Here is a 12,479-nt window from a genome sequence, read left to right as displayed (position 1 = left end):
GTAATGTACAATTCTTGAATGAGAAAAAGTCGGATATAAATAAAACGTTTTCAAACTGGAGTACATAAATTATTAACACCAGCAATTACCAGATGGCTTTTAATACAATCTTGTATAAAACGACTTTGGAACAGCTTGAGCCTTTAAATTGGTTTAGAGTGACCGTATTTCATTTTACATTTTTTGTTTTTTCCAAATAAAGTTAAATTTTGTTTAAAGAATTGTTTATTCTTACGTTTATGGTAAATAAATTAAATTAACACAATTTTTATTAACATTGTTTTGATTCAATATTCAAAAGTAAAATATTTTTAATGAATTTTTGAAGTTAAGAAATATTTGATTTAGAAATATGGTCACCCCATTCAGTATGTAAACAAAATTTGATTTGAAAATTAATAATTTATTTATTTATTTGCCTATGGAAAAGTTCCTTACAGGCATTTTTAAAAAATAATATAAAAATGGTTTACATAGTTATGAATTTAGCTTAAATAATAAATTATTTTTAATAACATGTGAAGACAATGAGAAATCAATATACAAATAATATTTATTAAATTCATGAGACATCCTCCTTAATGGATCTGCACTTGCATAGTTAGCTCTAAAAAATTGTATTGATATCGGAGAAAAATATCGGGACGAACGTCGAGGAACATTAAACGCGATGTTGTTAATTAGAAAACTGGAACATACATCGCCAGTAATAATTTTGAAAATGAACGAAATATTTAACATTGTTCTGCGGCTTTTGAGTGTTGGAGTTTTAATTAAAGCAAGTCTAGCGGAATACGAAGGCAAATTTAATGGATTAAAATTTAGTCCACGGAGACAAAAAAGCAGGAATTGCTTTTGGACAGATTCAATGGCGTCGGAATATTTTTTGTACAAAGGGTCCCATATAATGGATCCATACTCTAGAATAGGCCTTACCAATGATGTATAAAGTGTTTTTGTAACATAAGGATCATTGAATTCCTTTGACCACCTTTTTATGAAACCAAGTACACCTCTGGCTTTATTAACTGTCATCGTTATATGGGGAATAAAGTTTAGTTTGGAATCAAGTAAAACTCCAAGATCAAGGAAATTATCAACAAGTTCGAGCTCATATCCATCGAAGACATACTTAGCAGGGATAGGACTTTTTCTTGCAAATCGCATGTATTTACATTTTTTTAGGTTTAGTTCCATTAGATTTATGTTACACCACGTAAGAAACGAATTAAGGTCATCTTGAAGATATTTCTGATCACACAATTGGCGATAACTAAGGAAGATTTTTACATCATCAGCATACATCAGGATATTGGAATATCGAATAATTTGAGACAAGTCATTTCATTTATTTAGATTAATGTGGAAAATTAGTAACGATCCAAATAAATAAATACACTAATAAATAGCAAATTTTTCACTGATTTTATTAAACAAAGTCTCAGATTTTAATTAAGTTTAGTTTGTAAGATAAACTTTAAAAATTCGGAGCGAAATTAATTGCGGCTTTACACTTAGGAAAAAATAAATAAATTTAATTTCGTGCAATTTGTTTGTATTCCAAATAAAAAATATTATATAATAGTGAAATTATGTCAAGAATGTGCCGCGAAATTTAAAAATATATCGGAGATTTGAAAATAATTCGCAGTGCGTAAAAGTTTATTGTGTTCCATGTGACGAATTTACGCAACCAATTTTCTTGAAGCAGTTCGCAGTGTCAAACGAAATTCGTAGTTCGTCCCAATTATGCGTATACCATTATGCAATTCTTCTTAAAGGTTTATTATAATTACATTTGATGACAATATATTTTATTTTAATTTATTTACGTATGAGAGTTGCCAAGCAAATTATTGCAAGTTTGCCAATTTATATCCATCGCCAATTTCTATCTATGAAATATTTGAATTATCTAACAGTTTTTAAGATATACGAAATTTTGTTTTTAATTCATATATGTAGTCTCAAGTCCCCCATTGTCCCCCGGCCGTTATTCTCTAAATGTTCACTTGAATGTCAAAGTTCTTCATGTAAAATTTGAAGATAAGTATGATTTTTACCCCTTAAACGTCCGAATTTCCCAAAATTACCAAACATATAATCGTAATTTTTCAATAAGGTACGAATGTGGTCTAAATTTTATTTCTATGTTCACTGGTTAACCGAATTTCGAAAAAGTACCAGACACATGTCCGCTTAATTTTTGAATAAACAACGATAAGTGTAACTTTTTTTGTAGTATCTTTTATATGTTAGGAGATATTAGGTTACCGAATTTACACGTTTTTACCCTTAAAAAATTTAAATATTTAAAAATCCCTTCTTAGTGGATATACATAACCAAAAATACATTTAGTGTCAAAATTTCATGTTTCTAGGTTCAAAAGTTTAGGGTGTGCGATGATCAATCAGCCCGTTCTTAATATATTACAAACAAATTATTCACATTATTGACGTTTTGAAGTCAAAAAAGCGAATAACAAACATAAAATATATTTATATTGGAATATAAAAATATCAAAAAAGTTAATTTATAACAGTTATTTTTGTGACTTGAAAAGTCCACATAAAAATGCTATTTTCAACCTAAAAATAAAAATTCAAATTAAACTTAAAAAAAAATTAATAATAATAGCTTTTTCCAGAACTTTTCTGGCTAAAGAGAATAAATGAATTTTCTCTTCGTACTTGTAAAAAGTACGGGAACAGAAAAAAATAAATTTTTCTTTCAATAAATAAAAAAATTCAAAAAGCTTTTGTTATCAATATACTTTTTAAACAAATAATTTATTTGACATTTTTTTTTTGACAGGAAAAAATGTTCTGGCTAAAACCTGCAAGTTCTGGCAAAGAGAAAATATTTTTATTTACTCAAATTTGTTCCCTTTTACAATTTCTGGTACAAACATGCAAACTTGACAAGTAAAGGAACAAACTTAATACTTATTTGAGGAGTTTTATTTTTTCCCTAAGAAAATAAAACTCATTTATGTATTAAATTGACACCTAAAGCTTGCCACTGATGAGATCGTAACAATTTGAAAAGCATATTGCAATTGAAAAAAATTGTAATTAAAATAAAACAAGTAGGAAAGTATAGTCGGGCATGGCCGACCATATAATACCCTACACCATGAGTATATTTTTAAAATTTTTACTTTTAATAAAATTTTAATTTTTGTAAAGAAACTTTTATGTTGAATATTACCATAATTCAAAAATATTTAAGCCATTTATTGATAAAAAACTAAAATTTCTAAATAAGGCTTTATATAGGTCAAATATGGGCCGATCCTCGGTTAATTTGGGGAAAGGATATATTTCTAAATAACAGTTAGTTTTGTTGAGTTTCATTGCGATACAAATGGTTACAAGTCAATTTTAGACGTTTAAGTCATTTTTTGAAGGGGAGTTTGTATGGGGGCTAGGGTCAAATATAGGCCGATCCTTACGAAAATCTGCAGTATCATTTATACTTATATAAAACTTATTTGTGCCAATTTTTAGAGAGATAGCAGATTTCAACCATTTTTATAGGCTTCGTCCTTGTGCCAAAAAACATGCTTGGTCCAAATTTCATCAAATTATCTTGAAAATTGCGGCCTGTACCTTGCGCACAAGGTTTACATGGACAGCCAGCCGGACAGACGGACGGACATGTCTTAATCGACTCAAAAAATGATTCTGAATCGATCGGTATACTTTAAGGTGGGTATTGGACCAATATTTTTGTATGTTACAAACATCAGCACAAACGTATAATACCCTCCCCACTATAGTGGTGTAGGATATAAAAGGCGGTAATTTGAAGTTCCGATATGGTTGCAATTAACTTTGGCAGTTTTCACGCTATGACAGTCGTTTAGGCATCATTTTAAAGCATTATGATTGCACTTTAATTTGGTATATCATTTGTGGCATAATGTGTTCGTCTAAAATATTGTCAATTTGAAGGATCGGTAGAATTTTTGTTCTATGTTTAAAAACGCTGTGATTTGAGGTTCCGATATGGTTGCAAATAACTTTGACAGTTTTTATGCCATAACAATCGTTTATGCTTCATTTTTAAGCATTAAAATTGCCATTTGTTTTGGTCTACAATTTGTGGCATAATGAATTTTTACAAAAATTGATTAGATCAGTATATTTATTGGTACAGGTTTAGAAATGCGGTAATTTAAGGCTCCGATATGGTTGCAAATATCATTTATAGTTTTCATGTTATAGCATGTTTTTATTGCATTATAGTTGCCGTTTATTTTTGTATATAATATATTTTTAGAAAATGGCTAATTGGATAGATCGGTAGAATTATTTTCCCAGGTTTAAAATGGCGGTAATTTGAGGTTCCGATATGGTTGCAATTAACTTTGGCAGTCTTCACGCTATAACAATCATTTAGGCATCATTTTAAAGCATTATGATTGCACTTTAATATGGTATATCATTTGTGGCATAATGTGTTCGTCTAAAAAATGGTCAATTTGAAGGATCGGTAGAATTGTTGTTCTATGTCAAAAACACTGTGATTTGAGGTTCCGATATGGTTGCAAATAACTTTGACAGTTTTCATGCCAGGACAGTCGATTATGCACCATTTTAAAGCATTAAAATTGCCATTAGTTTTGGTATATAATTTATTGCATAATGTATTTTTGGAAAATGGCCAATTGGATAGATCGGTAGAATTATTTTCCCAGGTTTAAAAAGGCGCACAGTGGTATAGGAAAAAAAAAGAGGGAAATAATTCGGTAACTTCTAAACGGTTAATCCGATTTTAATGAAATTTGGTATGCGCAAAAAGGAGGTGTTGTCGAGTTTAGGTTTTGAATTTGGACCTTATAGGCCAACCAGGGGCCCGGCGGGGGGTCCTCAAATTAGGACACCTCGGCTATGTTAAATTTTTAAAACGATCTTATTTCTTCATTTGAGTTCCGATTTATAGAATCTTCTCATCGAGCACTATAAAAAATGTTGTCGTAGCAGTAAATTATCTCTTATAGTTTAGGAGATATTCGCATTTGAAAATTAAAATTTTAAAATTTTTACCGTCCTTACTTTAGTTTTTTGATAATAGCGGGTCCAAATATTCCCGATTTTCGCCATTTTTTTTTATTCGCTTAACAACAAGTCTATATATCAAGCAGTGAAAGAATTATGTAAAAATCATGACTGAGTCCAAAGTTATAGGCATTTTAATTTAAAAAATTAAAAAAAGGCGATTTTTTGCCATTTTTTGGGGAAAAAAGTATCTTTTTTTTTAAGTTATCTAAAAAGTTTCTAAGAAGATGTATATAGAATTTATACTTTTTGAAAAGCTGACTTTACATAAAATACGATAAATGAAACAAAACCTAAAAATTTTTGATACCGAGGGGACCAGATCCATCCAAAAAAACCCTATTTTTTATATAAAATTCAATTTTGAGCAAAAATTCTCAAATCGCATAGTCGATATCAAATTATAGTGACCTGTTTTATATGACCCAATATGTTCTTAATCATTTTGTAACGGGTTTCGATAACCCCGCCCCTGGTATGGATATAATAGGCAAAAAACCAAAAAATCCCATTTTTGGGATTTTTTAAAACTTTTTTGGGAATTCCGGTATTTCTAATAAGAAAATTCGAAATTTTTATTTAATTTTGGATTTTAAGAAAAAAAATCTACCTAACTGTAAAATTTCATCAAAAAATATTCATAAATAAAATTTTTATTGCAATTTGAAAAATTTGTATCTTCGCAAAAACTGAATAAAAAACATTTTTTAATTTTTTTTAAAAAAGTATTCCGCGAATTTTTTAATTTAATTTTTTAAAATAGACAAAATTACCTTTCTATTTATATTAGACCCAGAAACATGAAATTAAGCATGTATGTCCCGGATTAAGTGAGACCCTATAGAAGGGGACTTTATGATACTTTTTGGTACATTCTTCAATAGGTACTCTTTTCTTAAATATCGGTAGTACAACATTAAAAAATAGAGAGGTTAACACAATTTCACAATGCCTATAAAACGGCTCGCTTACAAGGTAGCGGGTTATAAGCTAGTTTTATATAAAAATAGTCGTTATTTATTTTTTTATAAATTAATATAATTTTGTAAAATAATCGGTATCGCAGTGGTCCATATCTAAAAGATAAAGTAAATCTTTAAATTCATGAATATTTTCAAATGCTAACGTTTTGTAGCAAATCCAACGTTTCCTTATAGTAGATAAAACAGGATCAGAAGATAGAATCAGATTATTAAAAATATCTTCATTTTGAGACTGCCTAGAACACTTCCTTGAGCTAAACTGATGAATATGCTTAAAGTCTCTATTCCTCGATTCTTGGGCTTCTTCTGTAAGCTGTCCTAAAGGCAGAATATTATGTTCTATGATGACCTTTCCATGACATAATATGTTGTGAACTGTAGGTGTCATTTCATTCCAGAAATACAATTCCAAAAGTAATTTAGAAACTTTTGTAGAATACTCTCCAAATTTTGTTGTGTTCACTTTATGCTTGCTATTTATCGCCATTAGAATAATATGGACCTTTTGCAGTAAATTCATATTAATTCCGGAAGTAGTTTCAAAATGTTTGAAAAAGCGTCAAATTTTGCGTTGTTGTTTTGAATTCCTTTATATACTCAAAGCTTATTGGCCTACAAAAAGCTTTGGATCCTGGAGTCGAATTCTTCCAAATATCATCGAAACCGGTTGATGGAGAATCGCTGTCAGCATACTTTCGAATTCTTAATGGAACTAGCGATGTCATAAATACACTTTTATACTCGGAAGATGATTCACTTGTGTTGATTTGTTTATATTCCGAGAGTGCTGATAATCCATCACATCCCCACTTACAAATGAGTTGAAAATCACAAGAATTTATTTTTTTTCGTTGGTCTGAAGAAAAGTCAGAAGCAATCCTTAAAGCAGTATTTTCGAGTAGAGCGCCGAGTCCAATAACAGCCTTCCGATCAGTTATTTCAATTGGAGATGGTATAATGCTTTTCTTCTTTTCATTTATTTTGTCATATGATGGTAAAACATCCACTATTTTTTTCAGATAGCGCCTTTCTAAACGTTATGTAGTTATCACGACTTAATCCCAGCTGCAACATAAGCGCAATAGCTTCTTCCTCAGTGAACGTTGTATCAGATAATGGTGTGGGTATACTCTTTACAATTCTTTTCAGTCGTCTTGGTGATGCGGTTGGAAGAATATTTGCAATTTTTATGGCATCAAAAGGCTGTTTTTCTTTTCTTAACATTGAAAAGGTTGATAACCTTTTCCTCTTTGATTTTGAGCTCAAATCCTCATACTGCTTACAGGGAGCACCAACAGTTGATACGCAAATAGCAACTTCTACACATTCATCCAGCCAATTAGAAAATATCGATCGAAATTTAGCAATGAAATACCGAAGACTTTACAGTTTTATATCAACTGATTTTATAAAATTTTCAGTTTTATCCACTTTATTTTTATGTACAGTTTCAATATATTTCAATAAGAAGTTGACTTTATCTTGAAAATTTTTTTGAAGAGTGTTCAATAAAATGGAGCACAAATAATTTTTTTAGTACGATCGGCATGGTTAGACAAATACAAATAATTACAAACAGATATAAACCTGTCTTATATATTAATTACAGGTACTTAAATTAAATTATTTTTAAAGGGTTATGATATTCTACCTAATATGTCTAACGTTTCCTAATGTAATGAATTTTTCCTCAATAGGTCCCTTTAATAAGCTACATATTAAAGTGAACTATAGGGGTAAAAATCATTACAGTTTAAAAAATAATACCTGAACATATTTATATATATGTAACAAATTTAAGAGTTAACCTTATGGATGAAAATAATAGTGCTGGGTAAATTCTCTAAAAGATGTTTAGTTTTCCCTAATTAATTTGTCACTTAAAAAACATTAGGTAGGCATGTTATATATCAATGGAAAGGATTTTTGTCTATTTTTCAAAACTGTATTTTTGAAAATTAAGAAATTCGCGGAATACTTTTTTTTAAATTAAAAAAATATATTTTATATTCAGTTTTTGCGAAGATACAAAATTTTCAAATTGCAGTAAAAATTTTATTTATGAATATTTTTTGATGAAATTTTACAGTTAGGTGGATTTTTTTACTCAAAATCCAAAATTAAATAATAAAATTTCGAATTTTCTTATTAGAAATCCCGGAATTCCCAAAAAAGTTTTAAAAATTCCAAAAATGGATTTTTGCCTATTATATCCATACCAAGGGCGGGGTTATCGAATTATCGAAATTTTTGATCCCCTCGGTATCAAAAATTTTTAGGTTTTGTTTCATTTATCGTATTTTATTAAAAGTCAGCTTTCCAAAAAGTATAAATTCTATATACATCTTCTTAGATAACTTAAAAAGAAAAAGATATTTTTTTCCCAAAAAATGGCAAAAAATCGCCTTTTTTAATTTGTACATAATTTTTTCACTACTTGATATATAAACTTGTTGTTAAGCGAATAGAAAAAATGCCGAAAATCGGGAATATTTCGACCCGCTATTATCAAAAAACTGAAGCAAAGACGGTAAAAATTTAAAAAAAACTGCTGCTTTAGCATTCGCTTGTACGCCAGCAATCGCCCCTACTCCGGTCACTGCGAACCAAGCAATGACCCCTGCGACTCCCGGACAGGTCGGACAGTCGAACAGGATGTCGGGTCCAACCAGTGCTCCCTCTTCCGCCTTCATGGCTTTTGAAAAACCCAGTAATACGGTCACCGGGGCAGTTCGTGCAGCAAACTCAAACCGCACTCCTATCATCTTGGGCGCAGACGCAAATGCCCATCATACGATCTGGGATAGCAGCAACATCAACACACGTGGTGAGTACATTGTTGACTTCATACTTAACCATAACTTAGCTGTAGTAAATATAAGCTCAGAACCGTAGTTGCAAAACGACAGGAGGTACTGGATATAACGCTTGTAAGTGTTATATCCAATTGGAAAGTTTCGGATGAATGTTCTTTTTCAGATCATCGTTATCTCGAATTTTCATTAGAGTTAACAAAGGAGAGGAATCTACCCTTTCTAAATAGAAGGAAAACAAACTGGACCGAACAAAGCCGGATTCTAAACTGTCTCCTTCAGTAGATCACGGTTATACGTAACACAGTAGATATAGAAAATGCGGTAAATAAACTTACCCGCTCTTTCCAGGAAGTAACTAAGCCAACCTGCAAACCCTCCATACCAAGGAAGAAAGGAAAACCACCCTGGTGGTTCTCCGAAATAGCGAAGACCCGCAAAGAATGCCGCAAACTATTCAATCAGGTCAAAAGATCAGGAGAATGGTCTTTATACAAGTCCTCCATGAATAGTACTTTTGACCCATATAAATCCCCAGGACGGATGTTATCATACCTGCTGATCTACAACACAAAATAGATCTAGTCACATCCTGGCTACGAACCATATTTCAAGCCTGCCTCACTTGGTCCCACATACCTGATCAATGGACTATGTGCAAAGTAACGTTCATTCCTAAAAGTGGGAAGTCACACACACCAAAGCGAAGGACTATAGACCGATTAGTCTATCTTTCTTTCTGCATAAAACCTTAGAGAGAATCATTGACGTTCTCGTTTCTCTTATCACCCTCTCAACACGCATACACCAAAGGAAAATCGGTTGAGACTGCACTGCATTCTCTAGTTGGTCACATAGAGAAATTACTTGAATTTGGAGAAAACACGTTAGTAGCCTTTCTGGACATAGAAGGTGCTTTTAACAATGTAAAACCTGACATAATTCTATCTGCTTTGCAAAAACTCAATGTAGATGACTCAACTACAAGGTTTATAGGAGAACTTTTGGAACAACGGATCATATGCTCCAACATGGGCACAGTAACGATCCGCGGAAAGGTGAACAGAAGCACACCACAAGGAGGTGTACTCTCTCCATTATTGTGGAATGTCGTCATTAACTGTTTACTCAAGACACTGGATTCAATGAGATACAAAACTGTTGCTTATGTCGATGAAGTTGCTGTAGCAGTAGCAGGAATCCACTTGCACTCAGAATACTATGTCGATGGAGTATCGATAGTGGTCTGGGTGTGAATCCGAGCAAAACCGAACTTATACTATTTACTAGGAAGTATAAGAGTTACTCTTTTATACTGCCTCGTCTGAACGGAGTTGAACTACCACTTTTGTACTCCGCTAAATATTTAGCTGTTATTCTTGATAACAAATTATCTTGGAAACCCAACATCATAGCAAGATCTACAAAAGCCATAACGACAATGTACATTTGCAAAAAAGCTATAGGAGCAAAATGGGGGTTAAAATCCAATTTAGTAAAATGGATCTTTGAAGCGGTCATCAGACCAATTCTGTTCTATGGAGCTACCTTTTGGAGGAAAGCACTAAATATAAACGCAAATTGTTTAATCCTTGAAAAGGTTCTAAGGACAATGTCGATCATGATAACTGGATAACTTCGACGAAATCCCTATTCGTGCTACTTAATTGAATCCCGACGGGTACTCTACATCACGACTAGTCCAGGAATGCCGGGCATCCTTAAATAGGATGGCGAGATATTTAAACATCGTACTCGTATGGGTACGAGGATACGAGGACTCTACAGGCAATTAGAGAACATCAGACTTCGGTATCTGTAACATCGATTTCTGGAGGAAACCTCAGAGTTATCAGGGACTAAAATAGATAACCATACCGCCTTTATCAGGCATTGCGGTTGGTTTGACGACACAAACTCAAATAGCACTGATCAGTAGCTTTTTCGAGTTCGAGACTCTTTTCCGTTTAAATAGTTAATCTCTCTCTTACTATCTTATCTCTCTCTCTCTGACTATCTTATCTCTGTCTTTCAGTGTCCTCCATTACTATTAACAACCCCTTAATTTCTTGCCACTATCTTTCTTACCATAACTTTCTACGTCCTATTCCTCCTTCTTTAATATATTTACAGGTTTCACAAAGGGACCAAAAGCACCCACGAGTGCATCTATTGCAGCCCGCACAACCAACCAACCACCAATTTTCTTGCTATTAAAAAATACAAGAAAACTTTATTTCACCAATTTTTCACAAAATAAAAAAAATATTAATATAAAAGTAGTTGGTGGAGGGTATTTAAGATTCGGCACGGCCGAATATAGCACTGTAACGTGTTAGTTCATACGATTGTTGGACGTTTTCTTAACATTATTCTGCAAACGTTAATTTTAGATTCTTATGAGGCAAAATAAGAACTATCTAAAAACAAGTAGGAAAGTATAGTCGGGCATGGGAGACCATATAATACCCTACACCATGATTACATTTTTTAAAATTTTTACTTTTTATAAAATTTTTATTTTTTATTAAGAAAGTTTTATGTTGAGTATTACCAATAATTCCAAAATATTTAAGCAATTTATTGATAAAAAACTAAAATTTCTAAATGAAGCTTTATATAGGTCAAATATGGACCGATCCTCGGTTAATTTGGGGAAAGGATATATTTCTAAATAACAGTTAGTTTTGTTGAGTTTCATTGCGATACAAATGGTTACAAGACAATTTTAGACGTTTAAGTCATTTTTTGAAGGGGAGTTTGTATGGGGGCTAGGGTCAAATATAGGCCGATCCTTACGAAAATCTACAGTATCATTTATACTTATATAAAACTTATTTGTGCCAATTTTTAAAGAGATAGCAGAATATTTGACGTAATTATGGCATAAAAAGTTCAAATCGGGAGGTACGGTTGTATGGGGGCTAGGTGAAATAATGGACCGATTTCAACCATTTTCAATAGGCTTCGTCCAAAAAACATGCTTGGTCCAAATTTCATCAAATTATCTTAAAAATTGCGGCCTGTACCTTGCGCACAAGGTTTACATGGACAGCCATCCAGCCAGCCGGACAGACGGACGGACGGACATGTCTTAATCGACTCAAAAAATGATTCTGAATCGTTCGGTATACTTTAAGGTGGGTATTGGACCAATATTTTTGTATGTTACAAACATCAGCACAAACGTATAATACCCTCCCCACTATAGTGTTGTAGGGTATAAACACTATATTTTTAGCAATTGTACTTCCCAAATTATGTCCGACTAATACAAAATATATCAGACTCATTAGTGCTAATAAAAAGTATAAAACATAGTTGAGCTTTGTTCGAAATACAGGTTGGTTAAACATAATTATGAACGCAAAAGCCCTATTAGAGGTGTTCAATTACATGTGTTCAACGTGAAAACATAGAATTTTCATAAACTAAATTCAGGATTGGAGAGTTTCGAACGAGCACTCCTTTTCTGATCATCGGTACATAAGATTCAAAATACTACGGTCGCCACCAGTGTTGCCAAAACATTATTGGGAAAAAATGCTAGATTTTTCTCAAAAAAATGCTAAAAAGTGCTAAAAATTTTTAAAAAAGTGCTAAGAAAAAGTGCTAAGAA

General features: G+C 32.0%; 1 protein-coding gene across 1 annotated transcript in view; it reads right to left on the bottom strand.

Moving 5' to 3' along the window:
- The window catches only part of LOC124419400, a 245,153-nt gene that overhangs the window by 188,446 nt on the left and 44,228 nt on the right, over positions 1-12,479 (bottom strand). The gene's annotated exons all lie outside the window — the stretch shown is intronic.

This window comes from Lucilia cuprina, chromosome 4 (assembly GCF_022045245.1).
Source record: "Lucilia cuprina isolate Lc7/37 chromosome 4, ASM2204524v1, whole genome shotgun sequence".
Classification (NCBI taxonomy): domain Eukaryota; kingdom Metazoa; phylum Arthropoda; class Insecta; order Diptera; family Calliphoridae; genus Lucilia; species Lucilia cuprina.
This window is presented reverse-complemented; position numbering and strand designations above follow the sequence as displayed.